Raw genomic sequence first — 8,912 nt, forward strand, 5'->3', positions numbered from 1 at the left:
ATACTTAATAAATGGGAAGGGATGGGGTGACTCAAACCTTTAAGAGGCAAATGTCAAAGTCCAGCAGATAATGTTATTTAAAACAGACGAATGGCATCACACCTCTACAGTAAACAAGTACAACATTTGGAAGGAATATCCCAGTGGGAGAGCAGCTGAGCATGAGGATCAAGGTCCTTCCGTAATTGCCCTCAACACCTTCGTTATAGAACAGCAACTCTTCGTGCTACATAAGCATAAAGGAAAAAACATTTCTTGCTTAGTTCAGGTTTCTAGGCATTGAAATAGAACTTTTGAATAAGTATGAAAAGGGGACAGAATCTGCTATGTGTCTGACACATTCATGTATCATTTTGGTCCTTATATGACTATAGAAATCTAATTTTTTTTAATTAAAAAGTACCAATCTTTAAAAAATTAGTGTCAACCATCCCGTTTTACAAATGGGAAAAAAAGAGTACAAACAAGTGCTTTGTCCAAGGTCAAGAGCAAGTTCATAAAGCTTCTGAGAAGTGGTTTTAGACTAAGTATATAACCTGGATAACTCCAAAATCTGGGCTGCTCGTACTGATGTACAAAGACATTTTTTTTGTTTTAAATTTTTATTTAAATTCTAGTTAGTTAGCTTATAGTGTAATATTGGTTTCAGAAGTAGAATTTAGTGATTCATCACTTGCAGGCAACACCCAGTGCTCATCACAAGTGACCTCCTTGATACTCGTCACCCATTTAGCCCATCCCCCAGCCACCTCCCCTCCACTGACTCTCAGCTCATTCTCTATATTTAAGAGTCTCTTATGGTTTGCCTCCCCCCTCTTTTTTTTCCCCTTTCCCCTATGTTCATCTGTTTTGTTCCTTAAATTCCACATATGAGTGAAATCATATGGTATTTTTTCTTTGACTGACTTACTTTGCTTAGCATAATTCACTCTAGGTCTGTCCACGTTCCTGCAAATGGCAAGATTTCATTCTTTTTTTATGGTTCAGTGACATTCCATTGTATATATCACAAAGACATTTTCAGCTTACTCACTCTCCAGCTTTAATGGAGAGAATTTCTAAAAGCATTGAAGGGGGTGCTTGAATGGCTCAGTTGGTTGAGCATCTGACTCTTGATTTTGGCTCAGGTCATGATCTCAGGGTTTTGAGATCAAGTGCAATATTAGACTCCCTACTAGGTGTGGAACCTGTTTAAGAGTCTCTCTCTTCTTCTCCCCTCCCCCCACTCTCACATACTCATCCACAAATGCGCTCACTCTCTCTCAAAAAGAAAAAAAAAATTAGTGAAGAAAAATCTAGTTTTCTCTATCCTGTTGACCTGAGCAGTGGCAATCAACACATCAGTGAAATAGAGCAGTGATAACCAAGGCCCCTTGTGTCCTGTAATACTGTCAGCTTCTCAAGTACCTTATCAATCAATCAATAAATAAAATATCAATTGAATTCAAGCAAATTGGAATACTAAGTGATTTTTATTTATTCAGATTCTTTGGAAATACACTGGAACAATACAATATAGTTGTCAATTTCTGATGTGATTTTATCAGTTACTATGGAAACTCCCTTGTTCCTAACTTCCTATCCATTCCAGGGTTCTTCATGCCACCCCACACCACTGTGATTGAAGGGCTTTTGTGTATTTCCTGGACATTTGTCATCACTGGGAATATACAAACAAATGTGTCCTAGCCTCAAAGGCAACATCAAGAGAAAACTGCCAAAATGTGCAACAGTAACAACAACATAGAGTTTCCCCAACAGTGACATGTTTAAGGCTATGATGTGGGTGACTGTGTTCTCACTTACTTAGTGATGAATCAAAGACATCATTGTCTTCCTTTATAAGAGACTAAGATGGTCACATGGAGGTCCATCCACACCGATCAGAGGGCATTCACTCTGCAAGTGCCGAGTCTCTTTGTAATATTGTGCATGTCATTTAGAATTATAGTCTAAGAAATAATTCTTAGAAACCCTATTCTAATTCTACACTTTCTAATGATGTCCTAAGACTTTTGACCGTTATCAAGGTCAAAAAGTGATGAAAAGCACTCTATGTCTTTCTTCATCATGAAACTCAGGATAGTGGCTAAGTTATACAAGGGCATGATGGGTAATGGGGTGGAAGAAAGTGAGAATAAGTTGGTGCAATATGCCAGGGTAGCTTTCTGCACACATTCTAGAGGCATATCCATACAAGTGCCATTTAAGGATTTTTAGTGGGACCTACTTTGCTGGGAGCCTTGAATTTATTTTATTTCATTTGTGTCTCCTTTTTATTGAGGTTTGCTCTTAGTGGCTCTGCTTATGGTTTTCAGATAATTCAACGAACTTAAATGTAATAGTCAATTCATAGATACATACATATGTATCAATAAGTGGAGGGTCTTATTACTAATAATGAAGACCAGAGGATTTGAGCCAGAGCCAGGCTTACATTTTTTGCTCAGCCATTTATAATTTTATCACCTTAAACAAGTTATTTAATTTCTTTGACACTCAATCTCTCATCTTTGAAATAGAAATAAGAGCCTTTTCAACAGACTGCTGTGGATGTTAGAGATATGTGTCATACAAAATTCGCACATCATAGGAACTTCAAAACTGATGTCTGTCACATCTCCATTAGTGATCACTATCCTGCTTCAACACATGCACCAGACACTTTAAACACTATTCTGGAGAAAACAAAGACAACAGGAAAACAATAAAGGAAAAAAACATCGTTTCACTGGTAAATATATATTTTCCAATCCAGGGGGCAAAAGTCAGATTTCTGACTGGGAATTTTATTGGGTTTTTCTCTATTCTGTATTCACAATGTCTAGATTATGGAAATACTCCTGGTTTCATTGCACTGATGTAATTTATCATATTGTACACTTTATATCACTTTTTTCTTCTTTTTAAAAAGTGGGCTCTTTCATTTTAGGGTAGGAATGTTCCTGTAAATGTGGTAAAAATTCTAGCTCAGTTGAAATCCGTCAGCTACAGCTAACTTTGTTTTGTGATTCTGTAGGTATTTTCAGCCGTTATAGATTCAAGTTACTTCTTGTCACTTTTGCATCCTAGATAAGCAAGTGTATAGCCTATTTTAAAAAATGTTTTGAGCTTTCCCAAATCAGCATTATTTCAGTTACCCCATGAAACAAAAATCTTATGGAATATCACAACAACTAGGACTTGGGGAAGAATGTGTAAGAAAGCACATTTACAAACAATCTTGCTGTGCACCATGTTTTAAAAATCTAGAGGATTAGAAAGAAGGGTTTACGGAAAAATGCTTACAATATCAGTGCCCTTACAGAGAAAACGGGTTCAAGAAGCGGTATTATACAAACCAAGACAAATGGTTATGCTCTCTACAGGGGATAATCACTTGGGCACGGGAAAATGAGAATAAATTCAGCTGATTTCCTGGGACTGCCTCTGGCCATATTTTAGGCCAGTCATTGGTATTTGTTTCTGATCACAGGAGATTCCAGAATGTTCTGGTTTCCAGCCCCCACTCTCTGGCAGTGTCTCCACTGGAGAAATGCTTGAGATGGAGAAGGGGCCCATCCTCCAACATCCTCCCACACAGCATTCCCACCCAGGTGGAGGAAAACCTACACACTGCAACTGATACGCTTTGATGCTCTGTTAAACCTGATTTCTTAATGCCTTTATTTTTAGTCACCAAAGAGTGAAAATGCCCCAATTGCTAGGGCAATTAAAATCAACCCCATTGTCAAAGGGAGAAAGATAGAAGAACAAGTACATCTCAGAGTACCTAATAATAGAAACATTTGTATTTGATTTTGTCTATGTTTTAAATTTAGGAGTTTTTAGATAACGTATTCATGAGAATCAACTAGCTCTGTTACTACTCAATAAGGAAAATTCAATTTTTAAGAAGCATAGCTGTCCATCCTTTTATTGTATGCCTGACATTTTCTTTCCCTAAGAAAGAGAGGTCTTATAATTGACTAAATGGTTCTGGTCTGGAGTAACCACTGAACTTGGAAATCTGGTGTGAAATCAAGAAAAAATAAGTGAAAGGAAGGAGGGGGTTTTTAAAAATCAACCTGTATGACCTTGTAAGGCAGAAGTAAATATTAATGTTTATGAAGACCAAGTATCATGTTAAACAGATCATGGCTTTGGTCCAATCTGGATTATTTTCCAAGCTCTGCTCCACACTACAAGTTTGAAGAAAGTTACAAAAATTGATATTTGGTTTCCTTAGCTGTAGAACAGGAGCCACAGTTTGAAGTGTAATTGTGAGGATTAAGTAAGGCAATGCCTATAAAGTAGTTAAGATAATTAATAGCAGGAATAGTATTATGGTAATATGGGTGAGATAATTGGTACCAGGCATACAGATGAAATTCAGTAAATGATAACTCAATACTACTGAGTTATACAAAGTTACTACTTTGTGTAACTACTTACTACTGAGGAGACAAAGTTATTATACAACAACTTACAAAAAACTTACAAGAGAAACTTAACTTCATTAAAATTTTTAAAATTTTACTGATCAGTTTTTTGCTAAGAGAATAGGGGACTATTTTTCCTTTGAGTAAAGATCTATTTTTGGACTTTGGTTTTTGTTAATCATTGTTTATTCTAGCAATAAGATACTGCTGCCTATCTATGCCAAAGTTCACAGGTCCACAAGCATAAACATAAATTTAGCTGAAGTTCTGTGAGTTCATGACACGTAAAGTTCTGTAACAGAGAACAGTCACCGAGTGTGAAGGAAAAATAGTACTACTTCTTATAATAAAAATGGCATTTTCAATAATTTTTAGGATCTGAATCATCTTGAATGAAACCTTTCTGTAAGTTGATTTCACAACCCATCATTCCTAGGAATTAGAGGTAAATTGAAGGAGCATATTGTGTAAGCTTCTTTCCAAGTCCATCCCATTGGAAAGAATCTACAGAATGGACAAGATAAGAAATGAAATGCAATTTTGTGGACCACCTATTTACTATACGACAGTCAGAGGGCTATACCACTACATGATGAACCCAAATACAAGCATACCTCATTTGGCACTTTGCTTTATCGTGCTTCATAGATACTAAGTTTTTTTTTACAAATTGAAGGTTTTTGGCAACCTTACATCAAACAAGTCCATAGACACCATTTTTCCAACAACATTTGCTCACTTTATGTCTCTGTGTCCTATTTAGTTATTTCTTGAAGTATTTCAAATGTTTTTTATTATTTTCATATTTATTCTGATGATCTGTGATCAATGACCTTTGACGTTGCTATTGCAATTGTTTTGGGGCACATGGCCCATATAAGGAAAGCTTAACTAATAAATGTCTATGTTCTGACTGCTCTAGTGGCTGGCCATTCCTCCATCTCTCCCCCTCTCCTCAGGCCTCCCTATTCCATGAGACACAACAATATTGAAAAGAGGCCAATTAACCCTACAAGGACCTCCAAGTGTTCAAGTGAAAGGAAAAGCCACACTTTCAATCAAATGGTAGAAATGATAAAGCTTAGTGAGGAAGGCCTGTAGAAGGCAGGGAAGCCCAAAAGCTAGGCCTCTTGTACCAGTTAGCCAAGGTGTGAATGAAAAGGATAAATTCTTAAAAGAAATTAAAAGTCTTACTCCAGTGAGTGCATGAATGATAGAAAAGGAAAACAGCCTTACTGCTAACATGAGAAAGTTTTAGTGGTATAAATAGAAGATCAAATAACATTCCCTTAAGCCAAAGCCTAATCCAAAGCAGGGCCCCAACTCTGTTTAGTTCTACAAAGGCTGAGAGTGGAAGCTGCAGAAGAAAAATTTGAAGCTAGCAGAGGTTGGCTCATGAGATTTAAGGAAGAGGCCATCTCCATGACAAAAAAGTGCCAGATGAAGCAACAAGTGCTATTGTGGGAGCTGTGGCAAGTCATCCAGAAGATCTAGCTCAGATAACCACGGAAATGGCTATGCTAAACAACAGATTTTCAATGTAGACAAAACAGCCTCATATTGGAAGAAGATGCCGTCTAAGACTTTCATAGCTAGAGAAGAGAAGTTAGTGCCTCACTTCAAAGCTTCAGAGGACAGGCTGACTCTCTTATCAGGGGCTGGTGATGTGATATTGAAGCCAATCCTCATTTACCGTTCCAAAAACCTAGGGCTATTAAGAATAATGTAGAATCTCCTCTGCCTGTGCTCTGTAAATGGAACAAAAAAACCTAGATGACAGCACATGTTTATGATATGGTTTACTGAATATTTTTTAATTAACTATTTTTATTAACATATAATATTTTATATATTTTATTAACATATAATATATTATTTGCCCCAGGGGTACAGGTCTTCAAATCATCAGACCTACACATTTCACAGCACTCACCATATCACATACCCTCCCCAATGTCCATAACCCAATCACCCTCTCCACACCAGCCCCCTTAGCAACCCTCCATTTGCTTTGTGAGATTAAGAGTCTCTTATGGTTTGTCTCCCTCTTGATCCCATCTTGTTTCATTTGTTTCCTTCCCTACCCCTCAAACCTCCCATTCTGCCTCTCAAATACCTCATATCAGGGAGATCATGGTTTACTGAATATTTTGTTCACTATTAAGATGTGCTGCTCAGGGAAAAAACATTCCATTCACAAAAGTACTCTTCATTGACAATGCACCTGGTCACCTGAGAGCTCTGGTGGAGATATACAGCAAGATTATAGTTGTTTTCTTGGTCTGCTAACACAACATCCATTCTGTAATCCATAGATCAAGCAGTAATTTAAAATTTAGATTCTTGTTATTTATTTGTTTGTTTGTTTGTTTGTTTTTAAAGGTCTTATTTATTTGTTTGACAAAGAGAAACAAAGCCAGAGAGGGAACACAAGCAGAGGGAGTAAGAGAGGGAGAAACAGGCCCCCTTCTCAGATGTGGGGCTTGATCCCAAGACCCTAGGATCATGACCTGAGCCAAAGGCACACTTAAAGACTAAGCCACCCAGATGTCCCTTGAGTCTTGTTATTTAAGGAATAGATTTCATGATGTTATAGTTGCCATAGAGATTGGTCCCTGTGATGGATCTGGGTAAAGTAAATTGAAAACCTTCTCGAAAGGATTCACCATCCTAGATGTCATCATGAATATTTATGATTTTTTAGAAGAACTGAAAATATCTACACTGACAGTTGATTCCAATGCTTATGGTTGACTTAGGGGTTTCAAGACTTCAGAGGATATGTGAATATGTGAATATGTGAATATGGTGGAAATAGCAAAAGAACTAGAATTGGGTGTGGAGCCTGAAAAGGCAATGGAATTGCTGCATCTCATGATCAGATTTGAATGGATGAAAAGTTGCTTTTAATGGATGAGTAGAGAAAGTGGTTTCCTGAGATGGAATTTATTCCTGGTGAAGATGCTGTAAAGATTGTTGAGATGACAAGATTTAGAATATTATATAACCTTAGTTGATAAAGCACTGGGAGGGCTTGAGAGGATTGACTCCAATTTTGAAAGAATTCTAGTGTGGTTCAAAGTCTCTCAAACAGCATCTCATGCTACAGAGAAATTGTTAATGAAAGGAGGAATCAGTCAATGTGGCAAACTTCACTGCTTTATTTTTTAACATGTCCACAGCCACTTCAGTCTTTGGCAACCACCACCCTGATCAGTCAGCAGCCATTAATATTGAGGCAAGACTCTCTTCCAGAAAAAGAAAAGAAAAAAAAAGAAGAAGGACTTACTGAAAGCTCAGATGATGGTTAGCATTTTTTAACAATAAAGCATTTTAATTAAGGTATGTATACTGCTTTTTTAGACATAATGCTATTTCACACTTAGTAGACTAAAGTTTTATGTAAACATAATTTTTAAATGCATAGAGAAAACCAAAAAATTTGTTTGACTTGCTTCAATGAAATATTTGCTCTTATTGCAGTGGTCTGGAACCGATCTTAGCTCACTGATGGCAATGGGGATGGTGGGGCTCTAAAACATTAGAAACTAGGAGACAGACTTAATTGCCAGAAGCTAGGGTGTTATAATTGTTATAACAAATGGCAAGTTCAGGGTGACAGTCAGGGAGTCTTAAACCAATGAGAGTCATGGACTTAGTAAGTAGAACAGAGTGTTCCTAAGGGTACTGATACTTGGAGATTTGAGGTATCAGCATGTTCCTCAAAGTCTGAATTACAGAGTTCACTGTGTTTATGAACTCACCTGGTGGCCATGTCCTCAACCCATGAATGTATACTTGTGAGTGACATCCTTGGCAACTGGAGTAACCCCCACACTGGGTCCTTTGCCTATAGGGTAATTGCTGGCACAGAGGAGAAATCAAGTGGAAAACCTCTGACACTGCCTCCCACGCCTGGCCAAGATAACAATTCAAAAACACCATCACAGCCCAGAGGAGATGGTAGAGAGATTAAGACATAAGATTTAAAGAATCAGGAGGGAGAGTCCTCATAGTTCTGCTCCATCTTCTAGACTGGGATCCTGTAAAATACATGTGAATCCTGGACAACGGTGTAGACTACAGCACACTCAACCAAGGAGTAGCCACAAACACATGTCAAACAAGATATTTTTTTTATACTATAGATTGATCTAGTATGGTTTTCTATACATGGCATGTGACTATTAATTTGGTAACTATTCCTTTCTACTAAAACAGGATTAAAGATCAGAAACAGTTGACATTCACAATAAGTGGATGATAATATACTCAACAATTTTAGCTCAGGGTTATGTTACCTTTCCTTCTTTCTGTCATAATATGATAAAGAAATCTGAGCTATCCAGACCTGCAGAATATCATACTACTCTAGTACATCTTTGGGATCAGGCTGTTTGGCCAGAATAAGCTAGAGGGGACTGACATGTAAAAATCTTTAAGACATAAGCTCTGCAAAGGCGAGTAAATAAATCTTACAAATATTGAGAG

The sequence above is a fragment of the Mustela lutreola genome, chromosome 1 (assembly GCF_030435805.1).
Source record: "Mustela lutreola isolate mMusLut2 chromosome 1, mMusLut2.pri, whole genome shotgun sequence".
Classification (NCBI taxonomy): Eukaryota; Metazoa; Chordata; class Mammalia; order Carnivora; family Mustelidae; genus Mustela; species Mustela lutreola.